Source organism: Lactuca serriola, chromosome 5, assembly GCF_051521515.1.
Source record: "Lactuca serriola cultivar US96UC23 chromosome 5, Lser_US96UC23_V15, whole genome shotgun sequence".
Lineage (NCBI taxonomy): Eukaryota > Viridiplantae > Streptophyta > Magnoliopsida > Asterales > Asteraceae > Lactuca > Lactuca serriola.
Window position 1 is genome coordinate 249,306,100 of NC_136412.1, and position 6,474 is coordinate 249,312,573.

Here is a 6,474-nt window from a genome sequence, read left to right on the forward strand (position 1 = left end):
CCCCAAGTGTTGCACCTCAAATGGAATCACACAACACCACCAACAATGGAGGAACTTGAGAGGAGGTTACTTGCACTGATAAAATCGGCTTGCCCTCTTGTGTAACCATTAGTGGCCAATTTCATGAGTTAGAGGGGTTCTTATATAGTATGGCTTAATTAGGGTTACACCATGAAAACCCTAATGTGCATGACCTTCCATATTCCTCATGCTCCATGGATTTAAACCTCCATGGATCATCCATGGGTCACCACATGGGTTTAGCCCAACACAAAGAACTATGGATCATAAGCCCACATTATACGAATGAACAATTTACATAATCAATCCCTATATATTTAATTAGTCTCTTTTGATCACAAAATTAATTCCAAATTAATTCTTGATCACTACTAATTAAATAATATGATTTCATATTAATATATTAGAACTTATAATATATTAACAACCATAAATAACCTCTTTTCAATTATCCATCCTTCAGATTGTTCCGGTGCCTTGCAACCCAAATGGACCATGCTACTCTCGAGTCATGTACATACCAATTCTAGTTATGGACTTAGATACTAATCTAACATACACAACAACATGTTTTATAACATCGAGTTACCGATGCGTCTTCGTACTATCAATGTACAACCAACGGATAATCGCCAACTCATATATCTTGGTTTGAAGACTATATGATATTATCGTCTCACAATAACCCGTGATAAATTCCATGAAGTGATATGTGAGTGTGGGTTTAGTCCAATACTCAAATCTTATTTCAAGAGCACTCATGAATGTTTGTAGCAATCTTTTGCTATGTCTAACACCTTAGACAATCATACAAAAACCCATTCATGACAGTCTTCTTTCATAACCTACTTCCAAAGTATGATCGACTGTGGATAGTTTGAATAATCTTATTATTCTGGAAGTCAAAACATGTAAAATGAATGAATAGTAAATAATTGACACAAGACAGTAACATTACTTATATATAAAAAACACCTTTTATTCAATCATCAAATGTCAATTACATTTTAACTATTACAAGTTTCTAAAATTCTATCTAATCATTAAAACTAATATCGTCCTTCAGCCTGATTTTTCTAGCATGCTGCAAGTGCTTGACCCTACTCAGTCCCTTCGTAAGGGGATCTGCTGGGTTCTCCTCTGATGATACCCCCTTCATTATGAGGAGTCCTTCTTCTACTCGATGTGTTATGAAGTGATATTTTCTGTCAATGTGCCTGAATCTGCCATGATCCTTTGGTTCCTTGGTTAAGGCTACCACACCCTCGTTATCACAGAAAATCTCCATAGGCTCCTTTACAATTGGTACAACTCCAAGGTCTCCAATGAAGTTCTTTATCCATATTGCCTCCTTCGATGCTTCACTTGCTACTATATACTCTGATTTTCACTTTGAATCAGCTATAGTCTCCTGTTTGGAACTTTTCCAAGTTATTGCTCCACCATTTAGGGTAAATATCCAACCCGATCGAGAGCGGAAATTATCTATGTCGGTCTAAAAGCTAGCATCACTATACCCTGTCACTCTTAAGTCATCACACCCACCGAGGGTAAGGACCCAGTCCGTAGTCCTCTGCATGTACTTCAAAATGTTCTTTACCGTAGTCTAGTGAGCTTTACCAGGGTTCCCTTGATATCAGCTAACCATGCTTAGAGCAAAGGCTACATCAGGGCGAGTACATATCATAGCATACATGATCGAGCCAACAACAGAAGCATATGATATTTGAATCATTTATGCTATCTCAACGTCTGTACTTGGACTCTTAGTCTTACTCAGTTTGGTATTGCTCTGGATAGGTAAGCCTCCTTTCTTGGACTCCTCTGGTCCTAACTCAATAAAGCTCGTGATAATACACAACATAAATCACAAAGACATAATGCATGATATCACATAGCTCAAAATAATCATACAAGACCCTCCGGTCACACAATGTTACCACTCAGGTAAGTATAGTGAGAAGACTCACCTTGTAAGTAAGCAAGTAAGCCTTGTACCCCTCGAACGGTCTAATCTCCGCCTACATGCCATAATCATCTCTAATTAACACTTATAAGCACAAATCTAAATAAATTAAATTAAACCCTCACTCTAACTCTTGGAATGGGTAAAAAACCATTCTACCCTTCCATGGTCTTCATAATCCATGTCTTGACCAACCCTAAAGTCAATAGAAGTCAACACTCGAGTCAACAGTCCATGTTCACCCAACTCGTCGAGTGCATCTATGTGACTCATCGAGTTCCCTCGTTTCCTCATAAATAACGTGAAAATCCAACTTAAATCGTCGAGTTGTCTCGTCAACTCACCGAGTTACAACGCATTCAGACTCTTCGCGAAAAACCCTAAGTGACTCGTCGAGTCGATTCACCAACTCGTCGAGTCCCTTCAATCCATTTTCTCATTCAGGCGTTTTTAGGCAGAAATAAGATCTCATACTTTGGATCTATCCTTCTAAGGCTGAATCATTACGTAAAGTTGCAAGCTTTACGTTCATGCATGACATCTAGGGCTCAAAATGCCAAAACAAGTTCCATAAATGTTTTCATGCATGGAAACCTTCCCAAAGATTTGATAAAGCTTGGATCTTTGGGCTCATGATACCTGATTTTGTCCAGATCTGGAGTCTCAACTCCATGGCAAGCTCCAGCAACTCAAGAACCACAAGATAAGGGGGAAAAGCCCTAAAAATCCCTAGAAAGAGATCTATCAAAAGAAATGCTCAAGGTAGTAGCTTTTTACCTCCAAACTGAAGCTAGCACAAAGAAACACTTGATCCACAAGCCTCTTCTCGTTCCAAGGCTTGATGCTCTTCACTCTTCTTCCAAATGTGCATTAAAACACCCAAAGTTAGCTCCCCTCTCTCTCTCTCTCTCACACACACACACAAATGGATACACACGATTAGGGTTTCTCACAGAGGGTTAGGATGATAAGGGAGACGGAAAATGAGGGCTTAAGGTCCTTTAAATAGGATACAAAACCTGAAAATTAGGGGTTTCTCACCCAACTCATACTCGTCGAGTCGGGGTCCTCCGACTCGTCGAGTAGACTCTAAAATGTTGCGGCCAGTATACACACCACGTCTTCACCATCGTCTTCGACCTCTTCTGCACCGGTAAGAACATTTTCCTTGAAATCAAATTTTATCTTCTAAGGTTTGTTATAGTTGCAAGAAATCATATATTATTGTTGGTGAAATCAAATTAGTTTGCTGAAACACGAAAATCATATGTATATTTGCTGAAAATCCGATTTATTTGCTGAAATTGGATGTTCATAGGTGTTGGAAATCATAGTTCTTTGCTGAAAATGTATATACTTTGTTGAAATATGAAAACTATTGTTCAATTTTTTGAAATTAGTTATTGTTACTAGAACTCTCATTTTTAACTGAAATTAGATGTATATATTTTCTAAAAATCACGTTTTAACTAAAGCTAGTTGTTATTGTTGCTGGAAATTGCATTTTTAACTGAAATTCTAGTATATAGTTGTTGGAAATTACATTTAACTAAAATTGGTTGTTATTGTTGCTGGAAAAGTATTAATATATGATGTTTTAATGCTTGTAATTTATATATTTTGTAGTTCATTGGATTTATAGCCTTGAAGCATTAGGCTAAAGATTTCCTTGAAGTGAGTTCTTAATTGATTTGCAACGAATAGTAGCATTGACAAAAGGAAGGTTCACATTCCATAAACATAAGTAACTGCATGAAAGTTATTTGATGAAATGCTTGAGAGAGTTGGGGTTGAATCTGGTTACATTAAATATAATTCATGTATAAAGATGACTATAAGTTAAAAAACATTTGTGTATGAATGAGATTTATATATGTTGCTATGATGAATGACTCCAGTTACCATACACATTTGGAATATATATCAAATGATGATTTTTTATCTCTTTTTTTAATAATATGTGAAATTAGAACACGAATGTGATAAATGATTCATGAACCATTTAAAAAATTGTTGTTAGTTGTACAAATATTATTGATTTGTTTATCAACCATTATGTTATTATGTTATATATTATATATTATTTAGTTAATATAACTAATAATGTATATTAATTGCCTTTTTTTTGCTAAAAGAATTGCAATTTAGTTTTTTTGTGATGTCAATTTTTTTTAAGAGGTTTGATTTATATTTAAATGTTGTATGATTTGAAAATAAAAGATTCTAGATGTTTGATTTATATTCAATGTTGTACGATTTACATTTTAATGTTATAAAATTAAAATTATTTAAATTTTAATGTTGAAAAACTTTTTAAGTTTAAAAAATTATAGTTCATTTTATCAGCCTGCAGACGTAAAAACAAACGGTTTTCTACTTGCAGACTGCAGATGTTTGGTATACCTCTTATACTTTAGATGCTTACAAATATGGTCCGTAGACAGTAGATTTTTGCCTCTAAAAAAATAACACCTTAGACTTATTAGGTGCATATAACTGCTCTACTACCCCAACTCCCGAGGACACACAGGCCGATGACGGTTCATTGCTGATATTCATTTTTTGGGAGGTCTAAACCGAGATGAAGGCTCATGAGCATATGCCACGGTGGAAGGATGAAATCTAGTCAGCTTCAAATTTGAAACGACACTAGTTGATTACTAATCTTAGACGATACGAAAATTAATATTATATATCATGAAATTTTAATATATACAGAAAATATATACCATATATTATTTTGTCTTAGTAAATTGAAAGTTATACGTTAAAAATTAGTTTTAGTATAAGTACATTTTACTATTAAAATAAATTAATCTATAGTTGAATATCTATATTAATCTGTATATAGATCGAACCATATATTTATAATTGTAATATTATTATTAAATAACATACATAGATCCATTTTACAAAATATGTAGAAATATCTCCGATTAAAACCCGCCGGATTGGTAGGTGTAAATGTCCACGGCACGTTGAACTTTTTTTTAATATATAACCATATATTTATAACTTTGTCATGTAATGGCAAGATTAAGAATTCTTTTGCATAAAAGTAATCACCCAAAAATAGATTATTATTATTTTTAAATATAGAAATATCGAAATCCGTAACTTAAATAGACTATAAATCCAAATCCAATGCACACCCAAGTATCAAACGAAAAGTTGATACGTAGGTAAACTTCCGCTATGGTAGAGCTTTACAAAACTCTTCCTCAACACACCTATACCTGGTCGCAAGGTAGAGCGACCATGTACAAGTATCAAGGCTTCTAGAACGTTCAAAATTTCTCTGAAAAAACAATTTTGGCTCAAAGCTATGAGGCACACCCAAGTGACGTACTATTGTGCAGTTGTCCTAAAACTGGCACAACTTGGCTCAAGGCCTTGAGTTTTGCCATTTTAACCCGAGAAAAGTTTGATCATGTATCAGCCAGCCCTTTGCTAACAACCGTGCCTCATGATTGCGTCCTGTTTCTAGAGAACCACCTTGAAAAAATCAAAGAAAACTCCTGGGACCTCCCCCTTCTGGCTACACACCTTCCTTATTCTTCTTTACTAAAATCAGTCATAGCTTCAAACTGCAAGATCGTTTACATCTATCGAAACATAAAAGACGTCATAGTTTCCTACTATCATTTCGTTAGAGAACTAGTAAACTTGTCTGTTGAAGATGCGCCATTTGAGAAGGCATTTGACAATTATTGTCAAGGCATTTCATGTTATGGACCATACTGGGATCATATCCTAGAATACTGGAAAGCAAGTCAGGAAAGGCCAAACAGATTTCTTTTCTTGAAATATGAAGATTTGAAAAGGGATGCTTCGAGCAATGTGAAGCAGCTTGCAGAGTTTATTGGATCTCCTTTCTCTGTTGAAGAAGAGAAAGCAGGCGTGCTTGAAAATATTATAAAGCTGTGCAGTTTTGATAGTCTGAGCAACTTAGAAGTGAACAAAAGTGGGATTTATCAAGCGGATGAAGTTTTTGCTCTAGAACATCGACTCTTTTTCAGGAAGGCCAAGGACGGAGATTGGGAAAACTACTTCACAGATGAGATGAATGAAAAGATCGACAAACTGATCGATGAAAAAATGAGTGGAACTGGTTTAGTTCTGAAATGATGAGCTAGAGCCTCAAGATCAATCCTTATGCCTTTGCATTATTTTAGTCTATCTTTGAAATTGCTTGGTATTCAATTATTGATCGCTTTTATGTTGATCATCGATCTGTTTGGATGGATACTTTTATCCATCATTATTTGATGTTTTCAATAATTTCAGATCCAAATGCTCTTGTTATGTTTCTGTTAATGATATATATATCTTTGCTTCGAATAAAGTCTTGTTAAATTCTACTATAAAATGAAACGAGAATAGAAGAATTTATTCTAGAAATTAAAATGTTTCTTAAAATAGACTAAAATGATTTGGTGATATAATAATTAATGTATCATTCACTAATGGTACGTACTAGTTAAAAA

General features: G+C 34.7%; 1 pseudogene; it reads left to right on the forward strand.

Moving 5' to 3' along the window:
* Nucleotides 1-5,170: 5,170 nt before the first annotated feature.
* Nucleotides 5,171-6,215, forward strand: LOC145051546 (flavonol 3-sulfotransferase pseudogene; annotated as a pseudogene).
* Nucleotides 6,216-6,474: the final 259 nt, after the last annotated feature.